Source organism: Macrobrachium rosenbergii, chromosome 2 (genome assembly GCF_040412425.1).
Source record: "Macrobrachium rosenbergii isolate ZJJX-2024 chromosome 2, ASM4041242v1, whole genome shotgun sequence".
Lineage (NCBI taxonomy): Eukaryota > Metazoa > Arthropoda > Malacostraca > Decapoda > Palaemonidae > Macrobrachium > Macrobrachium rosenbergii.
Genome location: NC_089742.1, coordinates 88,194,680 through 88,217,244, shown reverse-complemented (window position 1 = coordinate 88,217,244; position 22,565 = coordinate 88,194,680). Strand labels below are relative to the sequence as shown.

Genomic DNA, 22,565 nt, shown 5'->3' with positions numbered 1-22,565 from the left:
CGCCTCCTGATAGACCTGGATCCTCGAAAGGGCTCCTGAAAGGGGGTCTTCTCCTTCTTAGCAAGTGGAGCAGTAGGTCTCATCCTCTTAGACGACTGAGCCAGCAGATCCTGAGAAGCTTTCTCAGACAAAGAACGAGAGACCTCCTTCACAGTCTCTTGCAGGAAAAGATGGCTGACAAGGAGCGTACAAGAGGGGAAGACCTCTGGATAGGAGAGAGATCCGATTTGGAGAGGAAAGCACTGAATACTGACCTCTTCTTAAGCAGGCCAGTGCCGAACAGGGAAGCGATCTCCATAGAGCCGTCCCTAACAGCCTTGTCCAAGCAAGACAACACACTGCTGAGGTCCTCCATACTGACTGAATCCTCTTCAAGACTCCTCTTAGCTAAGGCCCCTAGAGACCAGTCCATGAAGTTAAAAACTTCCAGCACGGAAAAGGCCCTTGAGGAAATGGTCCAATTCACAAAGTCCCCAAGAAGCCTTGGCCGAATTAAGGAGAGTCTTCTGGAAGAATCAACAGCCAAGAGAAAAGTCTGAGCCAGGTGAAGAGGGGAGAGCTAACCCCATCGGCTCCTTAGTCTCGTACAACACATGACCCGCTCTTCCCGAAAGCCTAGAGGGAGGCAAGGAGATGACAGTCTTGCTTGGCATCCTTCTTTTGAAGAGAGCCACTCTCCGAAACCTTTAAATCCTTTCTTCATGGAGATCGTGAGGACGCATCTTAACTAAAGAGGAAGATTTCGAAGCCTTGGTGCTCGAGAGCATGGAACCAGGAGAAGGAGGAGAAGCAGGCTTGAGGGAATCTCCATACTCCTGAACCAGTAAAGCTGTCAACCTCTTGTAATCAGAAATGGTGATATCCTTAGGGGATTCGTCCTCCGATAACGCCTCAGGCCAGAAGGAGGAGGAGAACGTCTGGAAGTAGAAGGGCACTTGCCAGAAGAAGAGCGCCTAGAAGGAGAGGAGCCTTTGTCCACTGGAGAACGATGATCGGAGAGAAGCGCCTGCAAGATGACTGGCGCCTGACAGGAGAAGAGGCTCGAAACGGAAGAGGAGCCCTTGCTGGGAGAGGGGCCCTAACAGGCGAGAGGGAGGCTGGAGAGGAACTTCTACGAGGCAAGAATGAGACTGACGAAGGCAGGCGTTTGACTGTGGAGAAAGTATCTCCAACAGGAGAAGACCGACGACAGAACCAGGGCGCGGCGCCTGGGTGGAGAGGCGCTATCCGCCACGAAGCCTGCCTGCCGAGGAGAAGCGCTACAAGGAGAGGCGCCAGCCTGACCAGGAGAGGAGCGCCAAACAGGAAGAGGCGAGGGCGATCTACAAGGAGAGGAGCGCCTACCAGGAGAGGAGCGCCTGGAAGGGAGAGGCGCCTGCTGCTGGAGAAGGGCGCTTACAGGAGAAGAACGCTTGCACAGAAGATTCTTGCTGGGAGAAAGAGTGTCTCTTGGAGGACTTGATCGGAAGAGAGCATCCTTCCGAGAGGAGGAGCTCTTTGATAAAGAGCCAGCAAGAGAGCAGGCTGAGCCTGAGCCTGGAGGCCTACCAGGATCTGCTTGGTGGACTCCTGACCACCAGAAGAAGAGGAGGAGATCTTGAGTTCTCTTCTTTGCAACAGCTAGAGAACCTTCAGGGAAGCGCTCAGGGCTAGAGTCCAATGCGTCTCCTCTAGGAGCCTTCAAGTCCTCTTCAAAGGCGCGACTCCTCAGCAAACTCCAACCACGCTTTAGGAGAAGAAGAAGCAGAAGGTCGAAACACTTCTTCAAGATCCCTTTTCTCTGGCGATCTAAGGCAGCCTGGGGCGCATCAACAGGCGCTGCCGAAGGGACGCCTGACCGTTGGGGCGCTCAATCATCCCCTTGCGGCTGTCGACATTCCTCCTCCACTGGGTCTGGGAGTTTGGAAGAGGTCTGAGGCCTGGGAGCGATGCGGAGCAAAACAGAACGCCCCCTCCACTACACTGGGGACACTACACACATCACTATCACTTCTCACTTTCTTTTCCTCCAAAGCACGCATCTGCAACTGCATCTTGCGGATCGTAGCCTTCATTGCAGCCATCTCCGACGATGCGAATCCACAGGTTCGACGAGTCCCAGGAGCTGAAACAACTGGAGTGACAGGAGAATCTGGAAGAGTGTTAGGTTCTAAATCTACCTCCTTGGAAAGAGAGATCCTGAGCTTCTAGAAGAAGCCTTCCTAACTCTGTCCTTCTCAACTTGCTTCAGACACATGAGAAGAGTTCAACGCCTTCCATTCCAGATCGGAGTTCTCACATTCAACACACGTGTTCTCAATTGAGCAATCATTCCCCCTACACCTCGAACACACAGTATGAGGATCTACCAAGCTTTTCGGTAGTCTCACCTGGAATCAGACCTAACACACACACAAAACACAGGTGCAACACTCTGATCAGACATTCTTACAGAAAATACCAAAGCCAAATCAAAAACAGTCCACAAAAGCGTATGCCAAGCCAAAGAGATCAATACGTCACCAAAGGTCAGTCCAAAATAATCCTCAGCAAGCGAAAAATGAAAGTCTAAGCAGAAGGAACCAACAACAGATGTTGCGGAACCAGCGACAGAGAAAATCTGATATGAAAACCCGGGAATGGTTCCTATTCCCCACTGCCACCCAGCAGGAGGTATGGTAGAATCACCTGACCTACCTGTGCGTGTCCGCAAAATTTGAATTTCTGTCAAAGGGAAGAGTCGGGAAAGACTATAGCTAAGTATATATCTGAGTCGGGTAAGTTGCAGGCTTGAAAAAATAAAGAAGCCTGGCTCCTACCAGTGTCTGGAGGCGAAAGAGTCACTTTTTCCCCTAGGTTTCGAGGGGCTGCTCCTCTGGTAAAACCTCTTCCTCATGGGAGACGATCTAGAGGAAGAAGTTCCTCCATGAAAGGGCTTCTTCTCTTCCTGGAGGGAGCAAAACTGAAGCTGAAGTAGAAGGAAGCTGAGGACGTCTCAAGAATGGGCCAGAAGATCTTGCATGGCCTTCTCCTTAAGACTAGAAGCGATGTCTCTAATTAAAGACTGGGGGAAGAGATGGCTAGACAAAGGGGCGAACAATAACTCAGCCCTTTGCGAAGGAGAAACAGACTTAGAGATGAAAGTCACAAAACAAGGCCCTCTTCCTTAAAAGGCCTGTACCAAAGTGAGAAGCCAGTTCTTCTGATCCATCCCTGACTGCCTTGTCCATACAGTTAAGAACGCTAGAGAGCTCCCCAGGCTGATCGAGTCCTAGGGCTCCTCAGCTTAAGGTCTAAGGCTCCCAAGCACCAGTCCAAAAAATTAAACACCTCCATGGTGCGGAAGAGTCCTTTGAAGATGATGGTCTGTCTCTGACAAAGTCCAGGAAACCTTAGCAGTAGACAGATGGGATCTTCTGGGAGCGTCGACAAGGCTGGTGAAATCCCCTTGAGAAGAAGAAGGAACTCTAGGGCTGACATCTTCTCCTGTCTCATACCACATACCAGCCTTGCCACAAAGCTTAGACGGAGGCAGGGCAAAAGAGGTCTTGCCATGGGCCTTCCGTTCCTCCATCCAGGCGTTGACTTTCTTAAAAGCCCTTTTGGTAGCCAAAGAAGAAGTCATCTTCAAAAACCCCAGGCGCTCTCCTCGCTGGAAGAAGCCAACTGTGAAGGAGGAGAGAGAGGAGCCGAGGGTTTAAACTTATCTCCGAATAAGTCTTTAAGAAGGTCAGTCAACACCTGATAGTCGGAAGAAGAGGAAGCAGAAGAAAGCTCGACGTCAGCAGGTTCCGAGTCGCCAGAAACGTCTCCCTCAACAACAGGAGAAATAACCGAGTCACCCAACACTTTAGGGGAACGAAGGCCTTGAGGTCCAATACGAAGGAGGGATCTTCTTTTCCCAGAAGAAATAGAAAGCTCCGGAGCGTCTCGAAGAGCAACAGAAGGGACGTCCTGGAGAGCGTCCTGGTGAGCGTCCTGAAGAGCGTCCCTCCGGGCGTCCAGCCCAACGTCCAGCAGAGCGTCTTGCCGAGCGTCCTGCACAGGAGCGTCATGAAGAGCGGGTGAGGCGTCCTGGGAAGAAGCTCGTGAAGCGTCCACGTAGACGAACCGTCACGACGGGAACTTCGTGAACTACGAGGCGACAAGGTGAACGAAGCAGGAGACGGAGACGAAGAAAAGGAGCAGGAGAAGGAGATTTCCTGGACTTCTTGACGGGCAGGTTTAAGTCCTTGCAAATCGACGAGGCGCTGATCCCTCTCTGCAATAAGAGAAGACAACTGCCGTTGCATCTCTAACAAAATCTTCTTGGATGGAGAAGAATCAATCCTGGGAGAGAGACTGATCCTATGGGAAGAAGAAGGGGCGAGGACGCCTTCTTCTTCCTCACAGGAGCTAAAAAGGTTCTCTCCTTAGAGCGACTGGGGCGCTCACAAACCTCCTCATCAGACAACGTCCTGTTCCTCTTCTGTGGTGGAAAAAGCTTTTCATAGTACCCAACAGAACGATGAAGACTGACGAGAAGCGTCCTCTTGAACAAGCTCCTCTTGAGAGGGCGAGAGTCCTTCCGAGAATTCCACCCCCGGCGAGGGGAGGACGCCTCGGAGGACGAAAGCAGTCCTTGAGAATACGCGTGCGAAGCACAATCCTGGCAGCCTGGGGAAGTGACAACAGGACCTGCCGGAAGGGACGTCAGATCGGTGGGAAGCCCCGTAACCTTCTTGCGGCTTTCTTTATGCCTTCTCCCTGAGTCCTGGGAGTCTGACAGCGGTCCAGGCCTAGAAGCATTATGGGGCCGATCTGACGCCCCCTCCACAACACTAGGGGATTAACACTGCACTTCACAACACTTTGAAGAGATGTCACTTTACTTTCAAGCGCACGGATGGTGTTCATGATCTCTGCCAGGGCCACACCCCCACAGACACAACCTCAGGGCCCGAAGGGCAAAACCACAGGGACAGGTGCAACATTAACTACTTTAGGGTTATCAGGAGAGGAAATAACCTGACTCTTGCACACTCCTGGAGGAGGACCTCCCTAACCCTGTCACGCTCCAACTTGTGAACATACGAATCATACGACTTCCAGCTCGCATCAGATAAAGGTTCACACTCCTTGCATCGATCATCTATCAAACAAAAATGCCCCCCCCTACACCTCAAACAAACCGAGTGAGGGTCTACCAAGCTTTCGGTAGCCTCACCTTACAATCACTCATGCAACATACACGAAAACTAGCAGAACTAGATCCAGACATATTTAAAGAGCAGTCATAAGCAAAATCAAAAACAGTCCAGAAAAAGCGTGTGCCAATCCACAATCCAAGGTCCAAAACCAAAAGTCAAGAGAATACTTAAGTGGAAAAACCAGCAAGCAACGAAATCCAGAGACGGAGGTACTGACAACAGGTGTTGACAGTACCGGCGACAGAGAAAATCTGAATAGAAAATGGGAATGGTTCCCGATTCCCGCCTCCCAGCGGCGGGAATGAGTACTAACCACCTGGCCACACTGCGTGTGCCGCGAGTTTTGAAATTCTGTCGGATTTCGGAGAAATACAGCTATATATATATCTGGCAGGTAAGTGTCATGAACAAATGTTTGTTTTTTGTTTTTATAAATATTTATGTGTGTTGGTGTATGATTGTTTGATTAATTAATTTTCATTTTTTTTTTTTTCTTGCAGTTTGCTGAGTGTGCCAGAGTAGAGAGAATTGCTCCCCTTCACCCGATTTGTAAGAGGCTTGATCTGAAGTTAGAAAACTTCATTAGACGAAGCTATCCGGGAGTAGATATCTACTGACGGGAACTGCGGTGGAAATCAAAGTCTGTAGAGTATTGACATTAACAAATCAGTCGAACAGCTGGTGAGATCAAATCCATTTTCATGTTCCATTCCAAGTCGCATAAAGCAGTAGGATGGGGATTAGAGACAGTGTTTAAATATCTGTAAGCTGACTTTGTCGTAAGTGGGATCTCAAATTCTTTTGTAGAAAAGACTGCACTAAGCGATTCTAAAGTGGTTTCTGCTCTCAGCTTGGATGTCATAGCTAAAATAAACTCCGTGGTGATCGCCAAATTGTGTGTTGGCTTTTGTGATTGTCTTTGGATTACTCTGAGATGAAATACTGAGAAAGATAAGGAACTATTTAGGAGTTGGAGATTTGTTGATAATATTTTGATTATTGGTAGTATTAAGTTAGGTTAAGTTAGGTATAGCAAGATCGTTTTGATAAACTTTAGCAGTAAGAAGGAAACAAGCTAGGTTAAGTATTGAAAGATGATAATTGATAAATTGTGGCAAATGTAAATAAAATTAGGATAAACTTCCGTTTGAAGGTCTTCAGAGCACTTTAATATTAAGGTAATAAATTAGGCTAAGAAAAACCAGTTTCATTTAATAACTTTCATATCTGTTCCCATCATGCTGCACCAATTGTGTACTGAAAGAAAAAAGCCCCCACACAGTGGGCGGTCACCATCCCTAAAGGTGACAGCAGCACGGGTCTGAGAGAGCGCTTATGCCTCGGCAAAGCGCTGTCCCGAGGAGAGCGGAGAGGTCCTCACGACTTGCCCCGGTCTTCTTCGAGGCCGAAACCTCCTGAGAAAAAGACTGGAAAGGGGACCTAGAAGCAGTGTTGGCAGGAAGCGCCAAGACACCTGCATGTCTTGGCACTTTCTCTTGACCTATGCTTGAACCAGGCCAGGGAGCAGACTCGCCGGTACCAGTTCGGGGTGCCCAAGACTCCATAGAATCTCGAGTACTCGGCATGACTCGGCTCGGCCAAGCACCCGATGCTCTCGAATCTTGTGCAGGACAATCAATGGGAGCGGTCTCCTTCCGAGAATCCAAAGAAACTCGGGAAGAGACAGGCACAAAGTACCAGTCTTAAAAGTGGACTTCTTAGAGCTGGTATTGGGAGCACAGACCAGGGCCCGCATGCCCGAGGCTGGTGGGGTATGCAAATCGGTTCCCGAACCCGAAGGCCGGGAAGAGCCGACAAGAGAACCCACTGCTTCCCCTGTGGAGGGAGGCATCCCGTTAGAAGTCCCAGGGCGAGACATCTTGTGGGGGAGAGGCAGCCTTCTTCTTCGGCCAACGAGCCTAGGAAGAAGAAGGGGAGGAGGCAGTAGACAACAAAGACGAAGATGAAGACGACGACAAAGCTGATGAAGACGATGACGACGACACCTTATGAAACCTCTTCTTCGACCTCCTCTTTGTCAACTTTTTCAGGATGGCGGTCAGGTCCCCCATCCATGGGGAGCAACAGCCATCACAGGAGCTGCCTAGGCGGCAGGGGTATCAACAACAACAGAAGCGGCAACGCGAGCGACCGGGACAGCCAGGGCAGGAGGCGCAGCAACAGTGGCCCAGACAACAGAGATCACAGGAGCAGCAGGGGAAAAAGGAACCATCACATGGGGCACAGTCGAGGTAACCATCATAGAAAGCACAGCATGGGTGGGCGGGGCCACAGCAAAACCTGGAGGCAGGGCACCATGTGCTGGGATGTCAGGACAGAAGTAACTTGAGTTGGAAAGTGAGTGGCGACAGTCACCGGCATCTTCACAAATATTGTCATCGTCACCATGGTAGAGGCCCTGCAGAGATGGAGGGCCCCATAGCCCCAAGGAGAGCCAAGCTACTTTCAGATCCACTGCCTGCTTACCCAGGAAATGCTCGGCCACCAAACCTGAAGAAGCAAAAGTAGGGTTAGTGGTGGGAGACTCCTCTCACTTGAGGGAAAAGTTTCCCCTTGGAGCGAGCGGAGGCACCCGAGCAGAGGTTGTCTTGAAGCAAGCGAGTGAAGAGGATGAAGGAGAGATCTCTCCCGAAGGAGAGACAGCCAGATGGGGAAGCTTACCAGGAAAGAGAAACGAGGACGAAGGCTCAGCTACCAAGGGCATCGTCAGGGACGTAAAACCTTCCGACAAAGCCTTAGCGGCCTTCCTCTGATACTGTTTCCTTCCAGTAAACTTCGCCCGCTGCACAGGCGACTAAGAGCAACACTCGTCACAAGTCAGATCAGGGCTACAGTCACACCCCTGCAAGAGGTACAAAGGGCATGAGGGTCAACATCAAAAGAGGAGCAAAAATTATTACACCACTTGCTGCCAACCCCAGGACACATGCTTGGGACTGACAGTCTTATGCAAAGGCTTAACAAATTCATGGGTTTGCATTGCAAAATACAAAATCAAGCACACACAGATATTCACAGTGAAACAAGAAAGATCCCAAATCTATTAAAAACAGTCTTTCATCCCAATCAGGCAGAACAAGAACACAGGATAGTCTGCACAGCATGACAGCCGAAAGCAAATTGGAATGTTTAAACAACATTTTAAGGCAGGACTCCGCCTACAGACAGTTCTTAACTGCCTAACCAAATTGTATGAAAGTCTATTGTGTAGGAACAAACCTCAAAAAAATGGCAGTACATTAACCCCCATATTCGATTACTTTCAGGCGTAGGCTGGAAACGGCCGTTAAACTCTTGAGCAAGGTGGTTAGGCAGTAACTACCTCCAGGTAGGCGGGGATACCCGCCTGCCCAGATGTAAACATTCCAGTTTGCCTTTCGGCCCAGGTACAGATTGAGGGGTGGCATGAGGTGGGCATAAAGTGTAAAGGACCTCAGGTTTGTATAGTTAAGAAAAATACAATTTACTTTTAAAAATTGTTATTTGTTCCGACACAATATACAAACCCTCGGTCCTTTACATTAGGAGACTCACTGATTGGAGGGAGGAATCTGATAAAGTCTCTCTGAACTGACTGGAGTTCACCACCTTGTCTTCCCTTCCTGGTCGTGAGAGCGAGGAAGGGAAAAACTGCCTCTGACAAAAGATCGGGTTGTAAGAAACGCAGGATCAGTTGTCAGACTTCTGGGTCCCTTTGCATGAAAGAGGAAACGTCAGTTCATGCAAAGTAGGCTAAGAAGAATTTGACGTCGGATGACAATAAGGCAAATACAAGCATTGGGTTTGTCTCATAGTCATGGTCTCCTTCCTCCCCTTGCAAGAGGAAGGAGTGGGGTTGCTTCTATTAACCTGAACGGAAATAGAACGGGAGCTCCCGTTATGTGCTTATCTGCCTCGATCGCCCGGTCCAGCTTGTAACGGTATGTCCGCTTCCTGCCCGTGGGAAGAGAGCCAGGATGGGGAGAAAGAAGAGAGGCCAGTCACTCAACATTCATTCTCACAATCACAACCATACAACATAGGTGAGATGCAACCTGTCCCGTTAGGGGAGCTGGATAAGCTACACAACTTGTTGAGCAGCCACCACAGGACCCAAGGAAAAAGTGTCCAAGGACTTGTGTGCAACATCCCGGGGGTAGAAGGAGGTGAAGGTAGTCTGTTGGGACCACACACCCACCTTCAGCACCTGTGGTACCGACATTCTTCTGGAATGCGAGGGCTGGACCAAGCCATCGACTTCGTGAGCTCTCGGGTGAAAGGTACCAGTATCGTCATCGTCAGCTGCCAAGTACCTCCTTTGATCGCTTCACGAAGTCAGGAGGAAGATGTGTCCTTAGACACTTCTTTCTTGGGAGAGACAGTACTAGCGAAAACGTTGACGACATCCAGGTTAGGAATGTCGAACCTTTCGGAAAGTACCATAGCTCCCAATAGGACAAAGTAACGAATGATCTGGATCATCGATACAAAGTCCAAGGAGGAGGGGAACAAGGACTCGAACCCGACAGTAGATGCCAATGGATTCGGAGTCCACCTACGACACCCGAGAAGGAGTCGAGGTATGATCCCCATCCCTGTTCTTCCATCTTCTACGCCAAGGCCAGGGTAAGATGAGAGATGGACCTAAGAGGGCATATCTCTATCCGACGACTCTTGTAGGGCGAGTGCAGAGCACGGACAGGAACCCTAAACGAGAGTTGCATGCTACCCAGGAAACAGTTCCCTGGGAGAGCATGACTGAAGAAGCTTCTCGTCCGTAGCTAACTCTCAACTGAGGAGACGAAGGCTACTTCAGATAGAAGACTAGGTCGCAAGGGCCTACGTTCTTCACAAATGAAAGGGAGAGAAGCAGCCCTCGGCGGAGAAGACGAGGAAGTCCAGACTTGACGAGCGACTCTGACCCGAGAAGAAATTCCGACAACGACACCCCCAGCGAAGACGGATCCAGTCCCTGGGACAGTGTTGCAGAGGACTTCAAGGGATATCCAGCTATATCCGTTGCCGCTCGGCGAGAAAACCTGTGCTTGCAAGGAAAGCTGGAAAGTCTCCCAGTCCTGAACACAGAGGGATGTACTGCCTCAAGAACCGCTTCTTGTGTAGCTGCACAGGAGGATGGGTCAAGCGGAATTCTTTTCGATGCCTCGGCAATCAGGTCGGATGAAGCCAAAGTCTTCAAGTATTTGTCTGTAACCCAGGGTGAGCAATGTTCGTGAACCCCTAGCGAAACGGACAAATATGGAGGGAAAAAACGTCGATATCGAGTTTTCACCAAAAGACAGCATGCCTCAACAGAGCAGCCCCTGGTCTGGTATGAGGGAGCGAGAAAACACTACCGATTTGTGTGCAGGGAGGCAACAGAAGGACGGTAGGGATTTCTCAGTCCAGCAGTATCTGCATGAATCTTCGTGAAGAAAGAGTGAGCAGCATGTTCCATCCCGATCACTCAAACCCGAGGCCAGGCTTGCCTACCAATACATCCCCACCAGGAATGCATCTGGTTAATTGAGCTGTCAAGTGTGCAATAGAACAACACTGGAGTACCTTCAAATGTCGAGATGAAACAGGAGGAAAAAACGATTGCCTCCTGTTTGTCGACAAATGCCACTACTGTGGTTTTGTTGTTCAACGAAACCAGTGAGTGCCGCAAAACCCAGGAGAAAACAGCAGAGCTGATTTCTGTGAGGCCATCACACCCTCCGATGTGAATAAAACCCAGAGTTCACGGTTCTTTAAGATGCCCATGGCATACAGTGCAGCTAATTCATGTGAGCCATCTCTAACGGCTTTATCTGCGGAAGACAGACAATTATCCAGGTCTGTGTGTTCATTGCACAAAAGAGCTGGTTCTTGAAGTTTCTTGGCAAGCGCTTCTAAACACCAGTCGAGAAAACCCAACAATTCAAAGGCCTTAAAAATACTCTTCAAAAGATGATCCATCTCCTGTGCCGAGAAGGAGGTTTTTGCCGACGCGAGAGCCGATCTCCATGCTGAGTCAATGAGCGCAGAGAAGTCCTCCTGGGAGGAGGCAGCCACTCCCAGGGAAGGAGCTTCTCCCGTTGCGTATGACAAATACCTCATACGTGATAGGCAGGAAGGAGGAACACTAAAACAAGCTCTCCCTTGGTCGAAGAGCTTTCTTCGAAAATGTGGAGAGAACCATCCTCGGTACTCGAGACGAATCGAAAGACTGAGAGCTCATCAAATAAGATGAACCTGGAGAGGTGGACGGAGAGCCTGGAGAGAAAAAATTAAGAAAATGCTGAAGAAGGCACTTGAGGAGAGACATATGGCATCGAAGATGTACCCTGCCTCCTCTTCATCTGCCGAAGAGATCGGGGAAGTCATCGCAACTAAATCAGGGGCAGCCTGAGCTGTAGGCTTCTGCAAAAGGTTAAGGATGTTATCCAACTTGCGTTGCAACGGTTCGAAGAGGGGTCCAACGCAGGAGAAGGCTGATCGGAAGCTGCAGGCGCTTGGAGACTTGAGGGGTTTTGAGCACTATGGGACGATCGGCAGCTTCGGGGCACTCCGACGAAAGAGAACGTCCAACCACCTCAGGGTGCCTGAAAGTGTCAGGGCGCTTTGCCCTATCAGGGCGCTGAGCCGCATCAGGGTGCTTGGCCGCATCAGGGCGCCTGGCTGTAACAGGGTGCTTGTCTGCTTCCTGGCGTTCAACAGGACATTCTGTCGATACTAAATGAGCCGATGGAACAGAGCGCTTACTAAGACTAATGCTGCTTGCCCGAGAGGAGAATTGGCTATAACCTCATTCCTGACGCAGAGGAGAGGAGAACATTCTGAGTGTCCCACTTGCTGCACGACGGCTGAGGACTAAAGGAGGGCTCCCTCAATCTCTTGCAAGGGAGATGCAGGGACTGATCCTTACCCAAGAATTGTCTCTTCAGCGGGCAAGATTCGTCAGGAAAATTACAATACTCTTGGCAGGCGACGACCTCGTAGAACTAGAAGAAAGCCAATGAACTTCCGAGATGCCTTCAGCTGCTGCCCTAGTCGCAACCTGGGATGCAACAGGTTGACTGTGGGGATGAATGCCCGTGGCAGCCACTGACTCCCTTGAGCTGCCGGTATGCCTCCCAGGTAGCAGGGAGTAGCGGCAGGGACCTGCGCCTAGGAGAATCAGTAAAGGATGCACAGCCACCTCCACTGACACTTTCACCTTTGCACTATTTCAATTGTCCATCAGGACATGCACTGATGCCCCTAACTGGGCCACTGTACTTACAACAAGATTTAAGCGTTGCTCAAATTTATTTTCAAGGTGGCAAAGCAATTGGGTTCGGAAGTGATGGAGCCAGGAGAAGGAGTAGGTGGTTTACGATAGTTAATTGATGCAGGTGGGGAAGGGTTTACAGTTAGAGAAAAAGTTAAGTATATCTTAGTTTAACCAGACCACTGAGCTGATTAACAGCTCTCCTAGGGCTGGCCCGGCGGATTAGACTTATTTTACGTGGCAAAAACCAATTGGTTGCTTAGCAACGGGACCTACAGCTTATTGTGGAATCCGAACCACATTATAGCGAGAAATGAATTTCTATCACCAGAAATAAATTCTCTTAATTCTTCTTTTTGGCGGCTCGAGAGTCGAACGCTGGGCCAACAGCGCGCCAGTCGAAAGCTCTACCACTCCTCCAAAGAAGAACTTTACAGTTGGAGAACTATACTCGGTTTTTTTTACCGAGGTGCATTTGCACCGACTCGCAGGGGTGCCCTTTTAGCTCGGAAAAGTTTCCTGCTAGTTGATTGGTTGCAAGTATTTTGTCCGAATAGCATCATTGTTTTCAACATCACTAAGTAATGTGAATCGAAACTTATTTACTAACCTTAACCCTTAAACGCCTACTGACGCACTCTCATAATGTAGACTAAAATTGTCTGTTGTTGGCGGACGTATGGTACGCCGACTAAAAATGTTTTTTTTAAATATTCGCAGAAAAATAATTATAGGCCTAGTTTGCGAAAGGTTTTAAATTACGCGTCTTGAGGGATGCTGGGAGTTCACGGATCACGCTGTTGTTTTGTTTATAAGCGTCACCCAGACGTGCATGCGCGAATTTCTTCCTTCTCGCACCAGAAAGCATCAGCGGCGCATCGTTGGAGAGCGATATCTTGACACATCCGTGTTTTGCAGAACTTTGGCGAGTGTTTGCGTATTTGTGAGGCAACAGGACGTAGAATACAACAAAAAATAAATCATGCTTTTAGCTTTTACCATTTTTGAAATATTTTCATATAAATAATGATAAATAGAAAAAAATCAACCTTCGGTCAACTTTAACTCGATCGAAATGGTAAAAATGCAATTGTAAGCTAAAAAACTTACAGTCCAGTAATATTCAATCAATTTCCTTCATTTTGAAACAATTGTAAAGTCTCTAGCACAATATTTCGATTTATGGTGAATTTTTGAAAAAAACTTTGTTTTACGTCCACAAGCAGAATTCACATGCATCATTTTGTGATAATATTTTCTCTGTGTTGTTTTAATCGTTTTACAATCTGTTATATACCAAAATCATCGCAATTTAGTGTACAATACAACTAAAAAAAATTAACTCATTAGCTTTAACCGTTTTGCTTACAGCGCGATTTGTATACAATTGTTTTTTTTTTCGCTGTCATATATTCCAATACAGTATTTATATATGATAATGATATTTTTTCATTTCTGATACTGTATAATAACTTGTAAATGAGAAAAAAGGAGCCAAAAATTAACTCTTAATCTTAAAACTAAGCGTTGTGATTTTTTGAAAAAAATTTTTCCGCTTCAGCGCTTAGCTCCCAACGCCGCATACGGATGTTTTTGTAAATATGCTCGGCGCTTAAGGGCTAATTTCTCCATCAGATATATGTTTTGTCAATAAATAATGCTAACGAATAAGAGATAATGAAGTATTGTGATGGTAAGTCTAAATTTATTCACAACACCCGCCAAGTCAACGACAGATTTGTTTTCGGATGTACGCTGCATAATTTTTTTACTTTTCACATATTTTAACACCAATTGGGATAAATTACACTAAGCATAAGAATAACATGTTATTATAAACTTTCTTTGAATACCAGAATCTACTAAAAACATGGAATTAATAAAACTCGCTATTAGTTAAAACTTCCGGGGAGGTAAAAGGAGCAGCCTGTGGCGGCCTGGCGGGAAAACTATCACAGGTGATTGTCATTGCAGCATTTTCCTGATTTATATTTATGTCATTGTAGCTTTTTCCTGATTTATATTTATGTCATTGTAGCTTTTTCCTGATTTATATGTGTTAAAAACTAGTGCTATGTTATTGAGATTAATAATGGCTATATCTGCAATTAAATAGTTTCTATGTTTCTTTTAGAAGTTAACACTATCAAAAATATTTCACAGAGAAATTAACAATTTACACTTTCTCATGTAAGCTACAGACAATGCGAGATAAGAAAATGATATTTTAATGATAAAATAAAGTTTGTTCATACTTACCTGGCAGATATATATATATATAGCTGTATTTCTCTGAATCCGACAGAATTTCAAAACTCGTGGCACACGCAGTGTGGCCAGGTGGTTAGTGCTCAGTGGCGGGAATCGGGAACCATTCCCATTTTCTATTCCAGATTTCTAGTGCCACTGTCTCCTGAGGAGGTGGGTGGGCATTTTAATATATATCTGTCAGGTAAGTATGAACAAACTTTATTTTATCATTAAAATATCATTTTGTTCATGAAACTTACCTGTCAGATATATATATAGCTGAATCCCACCATCGGAGGTGGGTAGAGACAGAATAGGATTTAGGAAACAAAATAAATGTAGGATTGACGCCTTGGTTCCTTACCTGTTAGCATAGCTGACTTCGAGGTTACTGTCACCCAAGCCTGCTTCTGCTTTACTAGAGTCTCCAGCAAGGTAGGGACCTATAAAGCTGGTGAGATCTAGATGACCTGTCCACGGGGGCGTGACCACAATGGGACTAGATCATATGACCATACTGAGAGGGAAAAGGAGCAACAACCAACCACCTGACCGGAGCTCATCTTTAAGCCATTGAACCTAACATATTAAAGATTTGACGTCCACATCGGTGGCCACCCAACAACCAAGAATACAAAAACAAGATTAAAAAATACCACCTAACCCCTAAAGGATAGGATGAGTATTGCCCTCTTCTCCCAACATTGTGTCTGCGGAAACGTATGGTCCCAGCGAAGAACAGTCTTCAAAAGTTGACTTCACATCTCGTAAGTAATGCGAAGCGAACACTGAATTACTTCGCCAGAAGGTGGTACCCAGAAGATCGTTAAGAGACATGTTCTTCTGGAAAGCCACCGAAGTCGCGATGGCTCTCACTTCGTGAGCTTTGACCTTAAGAAGCCTCATGTCACCGTCTTACAGGAAGAATGAGCCTCTCTGATAGTACTTAAAAAGAATGACAGAGCATTCTGGACATTATGTAAGCCAGGTCTTCTAACCGAACACCACAGATTGTCCGACGGGCCTCGACTTTCTTTCGTCCTGGCTAAGTAGAATTTGAGAGCCCTGACAGGGCACAGGACACACTCTGATTCTTGTCCAAGAACCTCTGTCAAACCTTTGATTTCAAATGTCTTGGGCCAAGGGTTTGAAGGATTTTCATTTTTGGCAAGAAATAAAGGACTTAGGGAGCAAACGGCATTAGGACCTCTAAAGCCAATGTGCTTGCTAATGGCCTGAACTTCACTAACTCTCTTCGCCGTCGCCAGAGAAGTTAGGAAAACCGCCTTTCTAGTCACGTTCTTGAGAGAAGCAGAAGACATAGGTTCAAAAGGACTTGACATAAGAAACTTCAGGATCACATCTAGGTTCCAAGGAGTGAAGGCCCTGGGCCGTGAACCTGACAGTATCAAAGGATCTCAAGAGATCGTGAAGATCCTGTTGTCGGCTGCCTAGGCCCTGTGTCGAAGACTGCCGACAGCATACTTTTATAGACCTTATTAAAGCTGAGACTGCCAGTTTTTTCTTCTCCTGAGATGCAGTAAGAAGTCTGCTATTTGCGGCACAGAGGTCGTGGTCGAGGAAATCCCGTTGCTCTTGCACCATTTCCTAAAATTGGCCCACTTCGATTGATAGACTGAATTAGAAGAGGGTCTTCTAGCACTGGCGATAGCCTTGCCACTGTTTCCGAAACCCCCTCGTCTCCCTGCCAACTTCGTGATAGTCTGAATGCAGTTAGACTCAGAGCGGGGATAGCTTGTGAATCTTGGAAATGAAGGCTGCCTGAGAGGATCTACTGTGGGGAGTGTCCTTGGGAAGTCCTATTTAGGTGTCATGACCTCTGTGAACCAATCTGCTGCTGGCCAAAAGAGGGCGCCACAAAGTCGTCCCTCGTTCCTTCTGACGCCGAGAATTTTCTGATCACTTCTCCCAGGATCTTGAAGGGAGGAAAAGCGTAAAGATCTAGGCCCTTCCAGTCCCAGAGGAGGGCATCTACTGCTAATGCTCCTGGATCTAGGACAGGAGAGCAGTAAAGAGGAAGCCTCTTTGTTCTGGACGTCGCAAAGAGGTCCACTAGGGGACGTCCCCATAACCTCCACAGAGTTAGACAAACTCTCCTCGTGAAGGGTTCATTCACGGGCAGAAGTTGATGCCGTCGACTGAGTAGCTGGGTCCATACGATTCTCCACGCTCATATGAACCTCGTGAGAATAGATCCCCGCCAGCATGAGTCCAAAGCAGGATCTCCTTTGCCTGGATATCGATCCTCGAAGAAATTGAAGGCTACGGATAGCCCCTAATTCTTGAGATTGATGTGCCAGGACACCTGTTCCCCTCTCCAGGTGCCTGACACTTCTTCCTCCTAGTGTTGTCACCCTCATCCCTCCTGGACGCCGGAAAACAACACTTAGGTCGTAAATTTAAAGATTGCAGAGAAACGCCTTCTGCCAGTAATAAGGGGTCGAGCCACCACCAGGTGAGTCTTGACAGAGGGAGAGATCTTCAAGGTCTCTTCCAGGTCCTCCTTGTTCATCCAGTTCTCCGCTAGGAAAAACTGGAGCGGCCTGAGATGAAGTCTTCCCAGGGAAACAAACTTCTCCAGCGAGGAAATGGTCCCCAGCAAACTCATCCATTCCCTCACCGAGCATGTTTCCTCTGAGAGACGAAACTTTCCAAGCAATGTTGTTGACGTTTCTGGGATGGATACGCCTAAAAGCCACTGAATCCATCTGAATCCCCAGATAGACGATGGACTGAGTCGGGATCAGATGGGATTCTCTTTGCTGACTAGAAGTCCCAGGATTTCCTCTGTCAACCTAATGTCGAATTCCAGGTCCTCCAGACACTGAGCTTGGGAAGAAGCTCGAATGAGCCAATCGTCTAGGTAAAGCGAAATGCGGATCCCCGCCAAGTGAAGCCACCTCGCCACATTTCTCATGATCACGGTGAATATCATGGGAGCTGTGCTTAGTCCAAAGCAAAGAGCTCGGAATTGGAAGACTCTTCCCCCTAGTACACAAACCTCAGGTACTGCCCTGACTGAGATGCATGGAACATGGAAGTATGCGGTCTTTAAGTCCAGAGACCATCCAATCTCTCCTGGTCTTAGAGCTCCGAGAACAGACCGGGGACGTTTCCATCTTGGAACTTCTCTTTGACAATGAAGCAGTTAGCCTGCTTACGCCCAGTACTGGAGTCTTCATCCTCCCGACTGTTTCGAACTAAGAACAGTCGGTTGTAGAACCCCGGAGAGTCTAGCTCCTGAACTTGCTCCACAGCTCTTTTTTCGAGCATCTGCTCCAAAAGATCTAAAAGGATCTGTTGTTTTTCCCGATGGTAGGAGGGCGACAGATCCTTGGGTGACGTACAAAGGGGTGATGAATCGAGGAAGGGGACTGTAGCCTTTCTCTAGAACTCTGATGGACCAGGAGTTACCCTCTTCGCTCTCCACAGGCTCCCGTAAATGAAAGAAGCCTGGCTCCAGGTGTCTGGAGGTGCTGAAGATCACTTTCTGCCCTGGGCTTCGATGGCTGTTCTCTGAAAAACTTTCCTCGCAGAGACGTGATCCGAGGAAGAAGCTCCTCCACAAAAGGGCTGTTGTTTTTTCTTGGAGGACAGAACTGATGACGACATAGAAGGGACTGAAGGACGTCTAGACGAATGGGCCAGAAGATCTTGCGTGGCCTTCTCCTTAAGACTAGAAGTGAGGTCCTTGATTAAAGGCTGGGGGAAGAGATGGCTCGACAAAGGGGCAAACAATAATTCGTGCCCTTTGTGACGGAGAAACGACTTGAGGTGAAATTGTAGCACAAGGCCCTCTTCAAGAGGCCTGTACAAAAATGGGTAGCCAGTTCCTTCTGAGCCATCCTCTTGATCGGGCCTTATCCATGCAATTCAAAACACTGGATAGCTCCCCAGCTGATCGAGTCGAAGCTTCTAAGCTTGAGGTCCAAAGCACCCAAGCACCATTCCAAGAAGTTGAAAACTTCCATAGATCGGAAGAGTCCCTTCAGATGATGGTCGGTCTCGGACATCGTCCAAGAAACCTTAGCAGTTGACAGTAGGGACCTTCTGGGAGCGTCGACAAGGCTGGCGAAATCTCCTTGAGACGAAGAAGGAACTCGAGAACCGACGTCCTCACCTGTTTCATACCACATGCCCGCCTTACCGCTTGCTTTCTAGACGGAGGCAGGGCAAAGAAGTCTTGCCTCAGGTTTTCCGATCCTCCATCCAGGCGTTAACCTTCTTGAAGGCCTTCTTCGTAGCCAGTGAAGAAGTCATCTTCACGAACCCCGGCGTTCTCCTCGCTTTGGAAGAAGCAAGCTGCGAAGGAGGAGAGAGAGGAGCCGAGGGTTTGAACTTATCACCGAATAAGTCCTTAAGAAGACCGGTTAACACCTGGTAGTCGGAAGACGAGGAAGCAGAAGGTTGATCAATTCCCGCAGGCTCTGAATCGCCAGAGACTTCTCCTTCATGAATGGGCGAAACACGAGAATCACATAAAGCTTTCGGGGAACGAAGGCCTTGAGGTCCGATACGGAAGAGGGATCTACTTTTCCCTGCAGGATCTGAATGCTCTGGAGCGTCCCGACGAGCAACTAAAGAGGCGTCCTGGCGAGCGTCCTGAAGAGCGTCCGATCGGGAGCCCAGCCTTGCGTCATGCTGAGCGTCCTGCCGAGCGTCCTGCACGGCAGCGAGAGAAGCGTCCTGACGAGCAGCTATCGAAGAGTCCTGGATAGCTGCTTGCGAAGCGTCGTGATGATGACGAAAATTACGAAAGGGAACTCGCGAGCTGTGAGGACGACAGGGCGAAGAAGCAGGAGACGGTGACGAAGAAAAAGGAGCAGGAGAAGGGGACTTCCTGGACTTCTTGATGGGAAGCCTCAAGTCCTTGCGACGACGCGCTGTTTCCTTCTCGGCAAGAAGAGAGGCCAACTGACGCTGCATATCTCGTAAGATACTCTTGGATGGAGAGGTCTCATATCCAGGAGGAGAGGAGATCCCAGTGGAAGACGAGAGGGCGAGACGCTCTTCTTCTTCCTCAAGCAGGAGCAAGAACAGCTCTCTCCTTAGAGCGACTGGGGCGCTCGCAAACGTCCTCATCTGACGACGTTCTGGTCCTCTTCTGTGGCGGGAAAGCTTCAAAATCCCGCAGAGATGGAGAAAACTGACGTGAAGCGTCCTCTTCTCTGAAGCTCCTCTTCAGCGGGCGAGAGTCCTTATGAGAATTCCACCCCTTACGAGGGGAGGACGCCTCGGAGGAGCCCAGGCAGTCCTTGGCGATACGAGCCGCGCACGATCCTGCAGCCCGGGAAGTGAACAGGACTCGCCGAAGGACGTCAGATCGGTGGGAAGCCCCCGTAACCCTCTTACGGCTTTCAACATGCCTTCTCCCTGAGTCCTGGGAGTCTGACAGAGGTCCAGGCCTAGAAGCATTATGGGGCCGATCTGACGCCCCCTCCACGACACTAGGGGGAACACTACACTGCACAGCACTTTGTAGCGATGACACTTTGTTTTCTAGAGCACGGATGGTGTTCATGATCTCCGTCAGGGCCAAACCCTCCGCAGACACAACCTCAGGGCCCGAAGGCAAAACCACAGGGACAGGTAAAACAATGTCTACATTAGGGTTATCAGGTGAAGAATTAGTACCCTGACTCTTACACACGCTCCTGGAGGAGGACCTCCTGATCCTGTCACGCCTAATCCATGAACAACATAGGGAATCATACACCGCCTGCATCAGACACGTGCTGCTCACACTCCTTGCAGCGATCATTGATCAAACATACATGTCCCCTACACTCATAACCGGAGGGAGGGTCTACCGAAGCTCTCGGTAGCCTCACCTTACTCAATGAATATTACTACTCGAAAGCTAGCAGAACTAGTTCCAGACATCATCTCAAGAGCAGTCGTTAAAATCAGAAACAGTCCACAAAGCACATGCCAATCCACAAAGCCAAAGTTCAAACCAAAAGTCAAGAGAATACTCAAGTGGAAAACTATGCGTTAACGAACTAGAGGCGGAGGTACTGCAAACAGATGTTAACAGTACCGGCGACAGAGAAAATTGAATAGAAAATGGGAATGGCTCTCGGATTCCAGCCACCCAGCGGCAGGAATGAGTACTAACCACCTGGCCACACTGTGTGTGCCGCGAGTTTTGAAATTCTGTCGGATTCAGAGAAATACAGCTATATATATATCTGACAGGTAAGTTTCATGAACAAACTTTTTTCTTATTTTGCGTTCTGTTCAGGACACATATAAGGTTAACACGAGTTTCTGCGGACATTTTGAGAAGTAAAAGAATATGTGATTGAGTAGAAAATACACATATACATTTTCAGGATTAGTAGGCTATATGCGTCTACTGTCAAATACCGAGGCGGGGATGGAAGGGAGGGGAGGTGTCGCGGGGTTGTAACTCGGTGAAATTATGAATTCGTTTAATTATGATTTTTATGCAATTTATGGAACACTACAAGTATCCTCAAACCGAAAATAGTGCTATTAATAGAATCTATACTCTACGACAAAAATTAGCAAATCCTTTCTATTCGGACTTACATCATAAGCCTACATACACATAGCTTAACTTATATCAAGCATCAGTTACTGCTTACTGTTACCCTTACCTTAAAGAGTTAAGCAAAAATTTGCTGCACTGTCAAAAATGTAAGACATAGACATAGATAAGCCTAGTTTGAAATGTAAAGAAACAAAGCCATAATAAGGGAAGTACATTTCTGGGTTCCCGACCTGTGTCAGCTGGTGAAATAACCATTCAGCACTTATTTCTAGGTAAATCCATTGCTAAATATACCAGAGAAAAGCTAAATGTCAAGCTGGAGTTACTACCCCCAGTGCGCAGCTCCATGAAATGGAGTCGCATGTGAAAGGGTGAGATTAACACAATACAGGTTCCGCCCTGTAGACATTCCCGATGTCAAAGTCCTACCGAGTGAGGTCGATATAACGCCCACACCACTGCTGACCGACAAACACACCAGCCACCTATCTCCATTTTTAGCACGCACGCTTTTGTTAGCTTTTTTGCTTTGTGCGCCTTTGTGCCTTATTTTGGTATTATGGCTTCCTCCTGATTCGTCATCACCTGAGTATCATCTTCTTTATTTTGGCTCTTAGGTGGTTGAGGCTCCTTATTTCCCCAATTTTGTAATTAGGGATTTATAACGCCTGCCTCGGGACGCTTTCCTCCCGGCCCCATGTGACCTCTAGTCCTGAATGGTTTTATCGGGCCGCCCCCTGCTTTTTATTTATGTTTGTGCCTTATGTTTATCCAGCATTATTCATAGTGGCTTAATTCATTATTTATTCTGTTACCCTTCCCTGGGGATGTGCGGGTCCTGTCACTTAGGCTACGAGTTTCCCGGCCTATCCGGTCTTTAACCAGTTTTATATGGATTTTATTTTGGACCCTCACCTCCTCCAGCTCGTGGGTTTATTATTTGAGATGGTACAGTTATGCTTATTAGGTTTATTTTACGCCTTGCGCACGGATACTTTAGATATTTACAGATTATGTTCATTGTTTATTTTGTGAAGGTCGGCCATTTTCCCTCCGTGCTCATATTGCGTTGGGTTTGGTTCTCCCTTCTACATGTGTCTTTTATTATTTCATTTATTTCTTTTACACCTTAGTGACGTTAACTTTTTAGGCTAGTCTGTTAGATACCGTTTCCCTCCTGAGCTACTTCCTGATCGCTAAGGTTGTGTTAGGTTAGCCTAGGTTAGGCTATTAGCGCATCTGTTCCCTTTGGAAGTGAAGGTTAGGTGTGTAGGAGGGCCTCATGGTTGATGCGCTTTCTTGGTTGTTGTTCGGTTGGGTGTGTTTGGCCCGCGCTTCCTCCCTCTCCTATTCCGCC

General features: G+C 47.9%; 1 protein-coding gene across 3 annotated transcripts in view; it reads right to left on the bottom strand.

Moving 5' to 3' along the window:
• Positions 1-22,565, bottom strand: part of Sf3a2 (splicing factor 3a subunit 2) — a 57,161-nt gene that overhangs the window by 21,333 nt on the left and 13,263 nt on the right. Inside the window, exon 1 of one of the 3 annotated variants that reach the window (XM_067121959.1) lies at positions 7,851-8,031. The exons of the other annotated variants lie outside the window; for them this stretch is intronic. The gene's annotated coding sequence lies outside the window, so the exon portion shown is untranslated. Of the gene's footprint in view, positions 1-7,850; positions 8,032-22,565 lie in introns of those variants that run through there. 3 annotated transcript variants of the gene reach the window in all.